This window comes from Engystomops pustulosus, chromosome 1 (genome assembly GCF_040894005.1).
Source record: "Engystomops pustulosus chromosome 1, aEngPut4.maternal, whole genome shotgun sequence".
Classification (NCBI taxonomy): Eukaryota; Metazoa; Chordata; class Amphibia; order Anura; family Leptodactylidae; genus Engystomops; species Engystomops pustulosus.
In genome coordinates this window covers 63,809,331-63,822,870 of record NC_092411.1, presented here as the reverse complement: position 1 = coordinate 63,822,870, position 13,540 = coordinate 63,809,331, and the positions used below count along the sequence as shown (strand labels likewise).

General features: G+C 39.4%; 1 protein-coding gene across 1 annotated transcript in view; it reads left to right on the top strand.

The window, feature by feature from the left end:
- Nucleotides 1–13,540, top strand: part of HSPB8 (heat shock protein family B (small) member 8) — a 37,786-nt gene that overhangs the window by 15,433 nt on the left and 8,813 nt on the right. The window lies entirely within an intron of this gene.

Below are 13,540 nucleotides of genomic sequence, written 5' to 3'. Positions count from 1 at the left end.
AAAAAAACTGTGTGCTCACCTCCCGACGCTTCCAGGCAGGTCCTCTTCAACCGGTCGATGCTCCAGTATCTTCTCCGTGTCCCCGTGCCGTTACCCCAGGGGGCTGGCAGGCTATATACCCCAGGGGGCTGGCAGGCTATATAACACAGGGGGCTTGCAGGCTATATACCACAGGGGTATACTACCACAAAAAACGGAGTTACAACGTTCTTTAGTAAAACCAAAAAATCAATATCTTTATTTCATGCATAAAACAACACAGAATTGTATTGTCATAAAATAATTAATATGACAGAGGAATTCCAAACAATAAGTCAGACAGGACAAAGCCACATGACCACATTGAAGGGTATATTACTCATTCCCCTAGATAGCACATGGTTAATATCAAAGGTAAACATAGGATGTGCACCCAAGAATAAAGTTTCCCAAGTAAAAGACTAGTGTCCTACCCATATCACGCGGTCTGTGGTTGCCTCTCAGACTCCCATATACCACAGGGGGCTGGCAGGCTATATACTACTTGGGGCTGGCTATGTACTACAGGGGGCAGTCTGGCTATATACTGGGGGCTGTGACCAATGAATTCCCCACCCTCGGCTTAAAATTAGGGGTCTCAGCTTATAAATCATAATATAAAAACTTAGAAAAATAATCCTCAAAGCGACAGGAGAGTAAAGGAAGATGGAAAGAAGACACAGAAAGGTATCAAGGCGTTGAAATTAACTATGAAGGATACAAGTGTAAGACTATAGGGCAAAGATACATGACCACAGAACCCAACCTAGCTCTACTAATGCTGATAGAGAGGTGAATTGTGAAAAAGCAACAAATAATTAGCATTATAGAGGAATTGCCCTCACAAGGGGAGCAGTCAGTCTGAGAGTGGAGTGTTAGAAGACGAGCTTTCCTGGCTACTGCTCTCACTGCTGACACATTTCTCAGTTGGTTTGGTGTCATTTATACTTATTCACTCAAAATACAGTTCAGAGGGAGTCTGCCTATCAGATCTAAGCAGTAGTATTTTACATACACCAGACGTGGCATAAAGTAGAGCATTAATGCAATAGTAGGATAGGAATCAGGAGAAAGCTTGGGCTTATTAATATTCATGAGATTTACTTTGCCTGTGCTACATATAAGAGGCTTTATAAGATCTTTTGTAACTAACAATAGAAAAAGACATAGTGACAGTGACTGGTGTACTTGTGGCAAAAATGTGGCATAAAAGTCAACATATAAATGGTGTATTTGAGGCACAAAATGTACAGTACAGTAGCATACATTTTTATAACACAAATGTGCCGAAAAATACAGTACATAAAGTACATCCATGGTTACCCTTGCTGGACACTTAAACCAGAGTTTCATAACTCTGCATCTCACATGCTCTAGCGGGTCTTGTTTCCCAGGCCTTTCTTATTGTTGCACAGATGCAATAATGATTATTATTATTTATTTATATAGCGCACAGAGATTAAGCAGCACTGCACAAAGCATGACAAATTGGTCCCTGTCCCCATGGGGCTCACAATCTAAACAACCTAACAGTGCGTTTTTATTGAAGTGTGGGAAGAAACCGGAGTACGCGGAGGAAACCCACGCAAACACGGAAAGAACATACAAACTCTTTGCAGATGTAGACCTGGGTGGGATTAGAACTCCAGGACTCCAGCCCTGCAAGGCAGAAGTGCTACTCACTCAGCCACCGTGCTGGCCTCAACAATCACTGCAGCAGTAAATACTATAAGGGTCCTTCCCTATACTACTAGGGGAGTATAGCAGCGTACAAATTGGAGAGGGGATTTATCACAGCTCTAATTGGTCTGCTGTACGTGTGTGTATTTTGGTGCACATCTATAATATTTTAAACAAAATTGGCGCCATTACAGTGAATGGTATTATTCAATCTTGCATTTATTTAGGATGATTCTCTGGAACTCAACAATGTTTGATAACAGGATTGAACTACCATAGCAAAGTACTACTAGTGTTATCATGGGGAAACATGGAACAACACTGCCGGAAAAATGATACTTCCAAAGCCAGATCAGTTAAAAACTGTTAAAAGCATTTATTGTAGTTTTCTCCATAACATGGTATTTAAACCATAGGAAATGAAAAGGGAAGTAGGTGAGAACAAAAAAGGTAGATGTTACAAGTATAGTATAAACCTATACACAAAGCATTAGTTTATTGCAGAAATTATCATGTTACTCAATAGTATATACTACAGGCAGTCCCCAGGTCACGTACAAGTCAGAATTGTATATTTTATAATTGTAATCCCAGCCAAAAATTTTTTGGTCTCTGTAACAATTGGATTTTAAAAATGTTGGATTGTCATAAGAACCAGGATTAATAATAAAGCTTAATTTCAGACACCATTAATAACTGTTACAGCTGTTTGATGTATCCTGGGACTAAAGTACAATAAATTACCAACAGCCAGTGGTCCGTTTGTAACTAGGGGTCATCTGTAAGTTGGGTGTTTTTAAGTAGGGGACCACCTGTATAGTAAAATTAATAGTTTAATTCATAATAATTCCAAACTTCTATGTATCGATTGGACTACTGATCAAATGATTCAGTCACATTACTTGTACTTCTGTATAAATCGCAGACCAAAAATATTGTCCAAGAGAGATATTATTACTAGTCGGGTGGTAACGTGACTATGACGTCTGAAGTCTCACTTGATGACTGATTAATATGTCTGCAAAATTGGCCTCATTTAGTTGTGTCCCCTAGACAAGGTGGAGAGTCTCTGGGATCTTTCTAGTCTCCTAGGCTTGTGTCCTATACATGCTATTGTAAAGTTTGTTCAAGACCTTCCTAAAAGTCCTTGTATGGATGAAAATGTATTGTCACATAGCATTGGCAGGCTGCCATGAATGCTGCTGATTCGCCTTTCTTCAGCTTGCAGAAACTTCAAGAAATTTCACGCCGAGCACTTGTGAATATAGTCCAAACTTTGCAGATTAAACAGAAAGTCACAATGAGGTGTAAGGCAAACACTTTGTCAGCTTATTTATACACAGTGTGATGGAAGAACGTGCGCTGGAATTGCCTGTTCCTGAAGTTTATTGTAGATTTCCCGGACGACACTGGGTTTTGTCATACAGTGTTATATGACTTCAGGTTATCTGGCTCACTTACAGTATCTAGCCATATACAATGATGGATCCATAACATGGGAGCAGGTTTAGTGGAGTGTCTGAGTATTTTTAGTTTATGTTTTCTTTCTTCCTTTTATTGTAACATTTTCAGATGTTAAAACATGAAAGCAGACAATTACAGATTTATAGATGTAATGATCCAGGCGCCAAATACTGAGAATTTCCAGAGATTGTTATTTTCACTTGTCTTTGGATGATATACAAGTTCTTTATGCTGATTATGTTACACGGAGCTCGGGTTTTAGTTAGCAACAAATAAGGATTATAAGGATCTGAAAAAACAGGTTAAGAAGGAGGTGAGGTCATAGCAGGCGAATAACAACTATGTCTCATAGGATTACTCACATTATGGAGGGTGTGGAGCAATTTAGGGAGATTGTATTTCATTTCTTCAGCCACAGATCAGTGGCCATGTTATATTTTATTAGGTTTTTGTAGGCTGCAAAGGAATAAATAGATGCCTACAAAATGTGACTTTATATTTTCACAATAAAAGTTAATAGAAAGTAAAGACATTAGTAAAGATGTGTATATCTTTCATTTTAGCATAAGCCTAATTAAATGTCCAATAATATTATGGATTCAAAATACCCTTCTGAAGAAAATGTTAAGTTTTAAAGTCTCATTGTATGGGTTCCGTGGCCCCTACACTGGTTTGAGACAAATATTTATACCACTGAATAAAAAGTTCCTGAAACCCACATCTGTACCCAATTCCTTTTGTGTCTTCGAATCCCTCATTACCTCTGAATCTGGTGGAAATCACAATGGTGTTCTATTTTGACTAAACAGCAGCAGCCCTAAACACCTCAAATTATTAAAGGGATTGGCCACTTGATCTGACCTCATCAACTGTAAATCCTGTCCATAACATGGGAGGAGATGGAGGGTCATTTGATCCTAACAGTCCATGATCAATCAACCTTTCAGGACCTTATGGCAGTATTCATGAATACAAGCTTTTTCACGTGGTTTGCCCATGAAAGAAAGTTCCCAAATTTCAATCCCCTAGTGATGCTTACATAATAAAGATCATTTTTAACCCATTACTTTACAATTCTACTCAGTTTTATTGCAGTTTAGTTCCTATCACTCATGATGGTCAGTGTAAGAGTGTGGGCTGGGAATCTCTAAACAGACACTTCATGATTCCTGTGTGCTGTATGAGTTGCTGTGTGCTGACAATGTGCTTAGATTATCAGGGTACAGGGTTTTATTTAGCTGACTCATAGAAAAAGAGAAGAGACAGATCAGAGATGAGAGATGATGAGATCCATGAGATAAATATAAAACACATTAACACTCTCGGCTCTGTTCAACTCACCTATAACACCCACAGAGTCAGCTCTGCTATATGCCTCGCTCCCAGATAAAGACCTTATCTTTCCTGTAGCTAGTAGAGTAAGTCTCTGCACACTGCTGCTTGCTTGTAGGAATTGCTTGTGTTGGAGCTGGCCTTGGTATGCAGAGGGAAGGTGCAGGAGGCAGAAAGCACACTCAGGTGTGCCAAGAGAAGTTATTTATGAGAAGATTCCGACCGTAGTCAGAAGAATGACAGTTGGATCCAAGGGCAACCAAAATTGTAAACACCAGGACTGATAGAGACAGGCTGGAATTATATCTGTGAAATGCTGTATTTTTATTAAAGACAGTGAATTAGCAAATGTGTTATTTTGAGTACATCTAAGAATCTTTTCTTCCTGGGAATACCCTTTTAAGGGGGATTGGTCAAAAAACATTAAAAAAACCTATAAATACCCACCTCTGCTCCTTATCATATCGGCAGTGTCCTTTACTAGTCTTGACACGCCAGAATCACCTAGGAAAGAAACTTATAATTAACAGTATAGAGCATGGGGACAAGATGTCCAGAGCTCCAGGCTGCTAATTATGCATGCCCTCCCCACCTCCCTCTCCCATGCAAGAAGTCATGTGACCTCATGTGACGTCATGCGAGAGGTGTGAATTCAGGTGCAGGGCTTGTATAATTAGCAGCCTGGAGTGCCGGACATGTTGTCCTCCCCCTTATAAGTTTGTTTCCTGGATGATTCCGACATGTCAAGACTAACGGAGGACAGCATCGGGATCAAGATGAAGAGAATTGGAGGTGAGTATTTCTAGTTTTTTTATGTTTTTTAAGTGGTAGATTTCGATTAAGTCTTTTTTAATCAAATCTATTATATGTTTACCTATTAAGATTGTGCCTAGATTTTTTCTACAGACAGAGCAGTATGTCAACACCACTCCTATACATATTATTCATCATCATTTATTCCTGTATAATTGATTGAGATAAGATATTTAACATACAGTATCCACCTAACATACAGAATCCACCCAAATTCTTTAACTTAATAAAGTTATTGAATTCAAGAGAATATATGATTATTCTAATCACCTGTTATACTTACATGGGTGGAGGGAGTCAAGAATCTTTTGGTGTGACCGTTTAGGGCTTATATTTTGGAACAACTGAAATACATAATAAGTAGTAAGACTAACAGTGACTGTCACTTCTAGTCCATTGTAAGATGAGCGTACATATGGGTGCGGGTCGTCTGCCAGACCAGGAGCTACAGAAACAACCTAGTGGGGTGTGCTATGCAGCTTTCTACCTCCCAGAGAGCTGAAAGTTAGTTATAGAAACAATTTAGCATGGAAAACTATTCTGTGTAATATCTATCCACTTTTATGACAGTTAGGAAAATGGTGCACCTTTGCAATCATTAGGGCAGTATCATACCGGTAACTGTTGTATGGTAAGAGAGTGGAGAGCTAGACGTGACAGCTTTATACTCCACCAGTTTTTTTGAGTTACTTGATTTGTTGTATGTTGAAGTCTTATTACATTTGCCAGCAGTATCTCTGCTATCACTTCCTCCATGTTGCAATTATGGAGAGGCCCTTGTCTTGATTTATAAAACACCCCATAAAAGCGGTTTTCCTACAAAACAAGTGGAGCTCGGAGTGGAGAGTTAGATGTGACAGTCTTATGCTGCACCAGTTTTTCTGAGTTACTTGATTTGTGGAGAGTTAGATGTGACAGCCTTTTGCTGCACCAGGTTCATTACGGTGTCGGTGTCGATGATAAATCTGATGTAGTATAAGATGTAGTCATATTCTGCAACTCCTATTAGTTGCCTGGCGAATCAGCATTATTTTTGGCACACTTTTTGCTACAGAACCACGCCCCCCTTAACATAGACCACGCCTCTTTGTCACACTAGTCGTAAAAGTGGAACAGTATTGTGCATGGCATATGATGCAGGTATAAGTCACCGTGTAGCCATGGTTTTATTGTATGAACCAGACAAACAAAAATCTATATACATCAATTTTGGGATCAATTGTCCTGTCGAAATATACCATACAATAGATCTTCATGTCTCGGATACAAAATTATATTACCAGTATTTCCCTGTCGGCAAGATAATATGTTCTAGTACTAAATAGCTGCATTTATGTTACACCAGGCTAAATCATGTATAAAACGACTTAATTTGTGTAGTAGTTCCCCTTTAAAGCTAGTCATTGGCAGGGAAAAAGTTAACATTGAATAATTTCAATCCATCTGTTTCAATTTCTAGTTACAACAGCAAATAGGGCATCATTCACAAGTGGTGTCGTAAAAGAGGAAGATAAAAGTGATTTAAATTCCTTAGAACTTCATGACTACACCATAGGATGCATCTGTTGTACTTGGTGACGTGTATAAATCAAAGAATTGGGAGGCCCAGGTCTGGTAAATGCTAACCTGCTAAAATATCTGAGAGGAATAAAAACTGATGCTAAAAATTAGGTTCCGATGAAAATTCCATCTTTAGTATGCCTGAGTTTATCAATTATCCATGGGATGATGTAGCAGTTAGGAGTCCATTGTAATTTTTTGGAAGCACATAGTAAAAATGAGTGTCAGTAAACATTCATCAGATCAGAACTTTTCTTCAAAGAGCAAAGTGGATGACTCTAAACTTCTGCAAATTCCAGGCAATGATGTCCTATATCCATGGCAAAAATTGGTCAGCAATATTACATACCAAGGCAAACAGTTTGTAGGTTATTTATCATACACCGGCACTTGTGTGATAGCCCCACCATGCATTTAGAGACATATGACCGGAGTCAGCAATATAAATCAATTTTTCTTTATATCCAAATGTGAAAAGACATAAAACACCAGTACATCACCATATCTTCGGCAAACAGTGTCAATTGTCCATAAAATTGTAGCACGCTAGGAGATCATGGCTTTTCACTGAGCAACTGACGCCCGTATGGTCTAGTGTGACGTTTCGGAGGTGTGTCCTCCTTCCTCAGACATGCGTGATACTAGGTAGGTGGAGATTTAAATGCTTTCTTAATACTCATAGTTACACATAACTTATTATATAGCAAAATCTACATCAAATACCACTAACCTAGAAACGAAATACAACAGACATACATACTTACAAAAATACATTAAAATGACATTGTTCGTTCAGACCACGGGGCTGGACGGTGTCCAACGCTGCTATCCAGTAAACTTCACGCTGAAGTAACTTTTTCTTAAGAGCGGTCTCTTCTTTTATTTCCACACTCTCTAGCACTAGCCATCTAAGATCACTGACATTATGTCTATACTCACGAAAGTGTCTGGCAACACCAGTCTCATGTTTAACCCTTTCACTGACGCTTTTAAGCTCCTCCTCCGTTTTACTAAGGAACTGTCTAATAACAGATCTATGTTCATTAAGTCTAGTTTTGATGGATCTTGTTGTTTGCCCTACATATGCCAAGCCGCATGGGCATTTTAACATATACACGACTGACTGAGTATTACAGGTAAAAAATCCTTTAATCTGTATTGGTGTCCCTTTCCTAGGGTGGTTAAAAGTGTCTCCTTTAATAATACCTGTACAATTTTGACAAGATAGGCAAGCAAATGTACCCTTTTTTATTTGTAGCTAAGAACGTTTGTCGTGTTTTTTTCTTTACTGCGATGTCAGATCTGATTAACTCATTGGCGATCGAGCGCCCTTTCTTATAAATGAATTTTGGACAGCTTTTGAATAGTGATCCAAACTTCGGATCGTGGGTAAGTATAGGCCAGTGTTTGGTTATGGTCTTTTTAACCAAATGGGCATGTTTATCGAATTGGGATATATATACAATATCCTCTCTTGGTTATTCTTAGGTTTAAATGACCTAACTTGGTCTCTGGGTAGACGGGAAACTTCGATGCCAACTCTTTCTACTTCTTTTCTCGGATAGCCTCTCTGTACAAATTTTTTAACTAATTTTTCCATCTGAATCAGATATTCACTATCATTACTACAAATCCTGCGAGCTCTTATAAATTGCCCTTTCGGGATCCCTTTAAACGTCTGAGGGGCATGGTAGCTATCGTGTTTAAGCAGGTTATTTCGATCTGTTTCTTTAGTATATAGAGTAGTGATGAATTGGTCTTGAAATTTCCTCACTTCAACATCTAGGTAATGAATTACTTGCTTACTTTTCTCTGCAGAAAATTTAATAAGGGGATGACATTGGTTCAGATATGTGATAAATTCTTCTAGACTTTGTTCAGCCCCACCATGCATCTCACACAGACGAATACATCAAGAGGCTCCGGACTATTGTAAATTGATTGGGGGAGTGGCAGGGAAGTGACCTGTGCAGCAATACACAAAGAGGGGAATGTATTTTTTCAAGACTTCTGGTGTAATTTGTAAAAAAAAATGCTTTCCGCCACATTTATCAAGTTTTTTAGACCACTTTTCCATTGTGCCTTGTGGTGCAAAATAAGTAGGAGATAGCAGTTTTAAACTGCACCAAAATTAACATCAAAATTATGAATCTTGCACAACAAAAAACAGTGGCGTCTACTTTGCACTGCCGGACCCTGTGCCACATTGATATGCTCCCCCCAATATGTTGGCACCATGTAAGCAATTAATGAGTAGTTGACAGACACATATCAGAAACATTTTGCTGATTGCTAAATGTTTAATAATGTATAACAAGTAAATGTCTAACTCTTGGACATATGGCACACCAATCTTATTTTCCACGTGGGTGTATTCAGAGACCTAGACCTCTTAAGAGCACAGGGAATTCTCAGGGCTATTAATACATTGCAGAGAACAGAGGCAGTGCAGGCTGCTGGACTCCACTTAGTGCTTAGTAATCAGAACAATAGGAATTTTTGGTAAAAGATGTGTAATGAATAGGTTCAGTAATGTTATGAAAGGTTTTATTACGAAGGTAGAAATTTTATGTGGTAGAATATAAGCCTGATGGAAACAAGAAATGGGAGGGGAGAGCAATGTATATCAAGCATACGGCAGCAAAATAGCTTCCCCCAACATGTTTATTGTAATAATTGTTTCCCTCCTCCAAAGGACCTTGAGCTCATGCCGATGAGTATTGTGCTGGATGAGCTGCATTCTTTTGAAATCATGTGTCTACTGGCATAGAGCTGCTCCAAACATTATTTATTCATCGTTTATGCATATAATTGTTTTCCCTTGGCTCTTATGATCAAAGGTGAAATTAATTTTGCATCCTTTACATGATTAAGAATGCCTTCTTCTATCCCTTGTCGATAGCACTGATAATTTTAGAATTAGTCTTAAAGTGCTGTTACCATTTCAGCGTATGAATGTTGTACGTAGGAAAAGTAATAGAATTCTTCATTATATTTTCTGTATCAATTCCTGATTGTGAGGTGCACTGCTTGTTAAAACTAAGAGCTCAGATACCGAGCCTTGTGTGACACCGGTGTGACATCACATGACCATGGACAGTTTTCTATCCACTGGAAGTAAACTTAGGAAGCATAGAATGACAGGAAGCAGAGATCTAGAAAACCATCTGGAATTGATATAGAAAATGTATTGGAAAATAGTATAAATTTTCATTATAACATTTGCCAAGACAGCTCATCATCTTATATTTGCTATGACAGTGTCAATTATTTTAGAAATGTTCCTGTCCTTACCAGACATACCAAGCTTTTGTTTAAGCCATCAATGTGAACTCTGGGCAAGTGGTGTCCATTTATGTAATACTTGAAAACTAAAGCATCTCCTAATTTAAAGAGAACCTGTCATGGCGATACCAGTGGTTCATCGTCCAAACTTCCCTGTTTGATTTTAAGTCATCCTGGAAAAAAAACGTAATATTCACCTTGTATCTTCCAGCAAGTGAAGCTGGAATATTGCCAGGTAAATATCTAAGGTTATTTTTCACATTTTAACATATCAAAACTTCAAAAAGGGTTGGCTTAGGGTCCCAAATCTACATGACAGGTCTTCTTTAAAAAAAAAACGGTACACACTGCTGTGGACAGTAAACAACCACACAAAAAATGTAGCAGCGCCTAAAACGCATGCCAAGATAAATATATTCTGAAACTATAAATTTAATTTCTGCTAAAATATGATGTTCTTAGAGTAAACTTCGATGTCAGTCGGTCTCCATATCCAGGCACCCTCACATTCTATGAATGATGAGGCCAAAGCCAAAGCCCTGCCCTGGCACCGAGTCGCCTCCACTGTTTGTTTCTGCAAAGCTGATCTCCATCACTTGATTTGCAGTAAACCAAAATGTGGCCCCATCCAATTGAAAGAGGTTGGCAACTGTAGAAAGCGTTGCCTCTTATAACTTTACAAATAATAAGATTAAACATATTAGAAAAAAATCTCATAATATGCTATGTATGTAAAGATTTATTATTATGTATTATGTTCTCTATGTAGGATAATAAAGGACAATAATTTCTTAGATGCTTGAAATATGACTCTGTAAAAGTAATTTGTTATATCAGACAAATTATAACAAATCATATATTCACATATTTGATGGAATGAAAAAAAAAAGTTAATTTAGAGAACATCCAGCCCTACAAACAGGATTCCAACTTAGTAATAGCATGGACAAAGGCAAACACCACAGACAACGACCAACATTTTTCGGCTACAGGTAAACAGGTGAAAAGAGTATGTGAACAGAGAAGCATTGGAGGAGATGTATTCATGAGTCGATCTTTAGAGCAATACAGAGTAGAACTAGACAGGTCTCTGCTGCGCCAGATTAATTCTTGTGTTGGATGCTGGATGTTTAATCTGGTGCATTATAAGACTGGTGAGTCGTATTTTGTACCCCCTATTAGTTGCTCTAGTTTGATAATATTGGTTAAGCAGGCAAGAGACAGCAACCAAAAAATTACCAGTTATTAAATTGGGTGATGCATGCAGCTCATGCTTGACAAAGATTCATGGCGAATTGAAACGTTGCAGTTTTTTCATGCCTGTGTGAATAAAGGTTTATCACTTTTTTCATCATATTGGATGCTTTGGCCTTTTCCTATTGGTTGTTTTTACAGCACAGACTGAATGTTCTGATTCATGGGTTATTTTCGGGCACAGCTACGCCCCCTTTTACCTAGGACACGCCCTTTTTCAGAGGGGTTGACAGATTGATACATCTCCCCTGATGTGCTCTGAATAATGTAACTGTTAAGTTGTACTTTGCACATATTATTTGACTTAGTTTACCAAAAACTCATTCCCCTTTTTGTTAGATAACACCTTCTTCGTTATACTAGTCGTAAAAGTCACTGGAAACAAATTATTACAGAATTGTGACAATACTGATTGACAGATTAAACCACACAGGCGCGGATTTATAAATCTAATTCTTTATTTATATAGCACACACAGATTATGCAGCGCTACACAGAGCTTGCCAAATAGGTAGCAGCTTAGCCTGCAATGTATGCTTTTAAGTATGCTTTTATTAGTTTGGAAGTGAAGGAAGGGCAAAAGCAGGAGTGAGGGACTGAAGATGTAGAAAATACAGGTAGACATGTAGGATGTCTTATATGAGAGCAGTTTGTAAAAGTTTAAAGGGGTATTCCAGGAATCAGCATAATTCATATACAAATGGGTACTAAAAATATAAGCTAATATGTAATTACCGTATATACTTGAGTATAAGCCGACCCGAGTATAAGCCGAAACCCCTAATTTTACCACCAAAAACTGGGGAAACCTAATGACTCGAGTATAAGCCGAGGGTGGGAAATGCAATGGTCACAGACCCCCCCCACAGTATATAGCCAGCCCCCTATAATATACAGCCTCCCCCCTGCAGTGTACAGCCTGCCCAGCTTGCCCCCAGTAGTATACAGCCTGCCCCAGCCTGCCTCCAGTAGTATACAGCCTGCCCCCAGTAGTATACAGCCACCCCAGCCTTCCCCCAGTAGTATACAGCCTGCCCCCAGTAGTATACAGCCTGCCCCCAGTAGTATACAGCCTGACCCCAGTAGTATACAGCCTGCCCCCAGTAGTATAGAGCCTGACCCCAGTAGTATACAGCCACCCCAGCCTGCCCCCAGTAGTATACAGCCTGCTCCCAGTAGTATACAGCCTGCTCCCAGTAGTATACAGCCTGCCCCCAGTAGTATACAGCCTGCCCCCAGTAGTATACAGCACTGCCCAGCCTGCCCCCAGTAGTATACAGCCACCCCAGCCTGCCCCCAGTAGTATACAGCCACCCCAGCCTGCCTTCAGTAGTGTACAGCCTGCCCCCAGTAGTATACAGCCACCCCAGCCTGCCCACAGTAGTATACAGCGTGCCCCCAGTAGTATACAGTCAGCCCAGAATAAAAAAAAAACTTATATACTCACCCTCTGGTGGCCCCGATGGGCAGCGCTGCTCCCCCGATGTCTTCTTTAACATCGTGCTGGGCGCCGCCATTGTTCTCTCCCAGCACGATGTTAAAGAAGACAGAAGACGGGCGCTGAAGCAAGAAGAGGAGCCGGGAAGCCAGAAGAGGATCCACAATGACATCGGGGGAGCAGCACTGCGCATCGGGGCCACCGGAGGGTGAGTATATAAGTTTATTATTTTTTAAGTCCATTTTTTATTATTTTTTACTTGTATTAACTCGTGTATAAGCCGAGGGGACGTTTTTCAGCACATTTTTTGCGCTAAAAAACTTGGCTTATACACAAGTATATACGGTAGTTGCTATTTAAAATTGTGATCCTCTTAGCAGAAAAATGCTGTTGACATAGACTGTAATGAAGAATTAAAATGCTACTGGCCCTTTAATCAGTCTGTTAATTTCCTCTGTGCGGAGGAGACACAGGACAAAAGATGGAGGCTGGTCACATGTCCACATCACATGTCCTGCACCTGCCTGGGCAGGTCATGTGATCACCACTAATTTTGGCTATAGTCGATTGGTTGCAGTGCATCCAGTATATCCAGTGTTTTGGTGATGGCAGTTACACATCATTACTATGGTAATAGAGCAAGAAAACCTGTTACATCATCACCGGGAGCAGAGCATAAGAGGGAGGAGGAGTTAC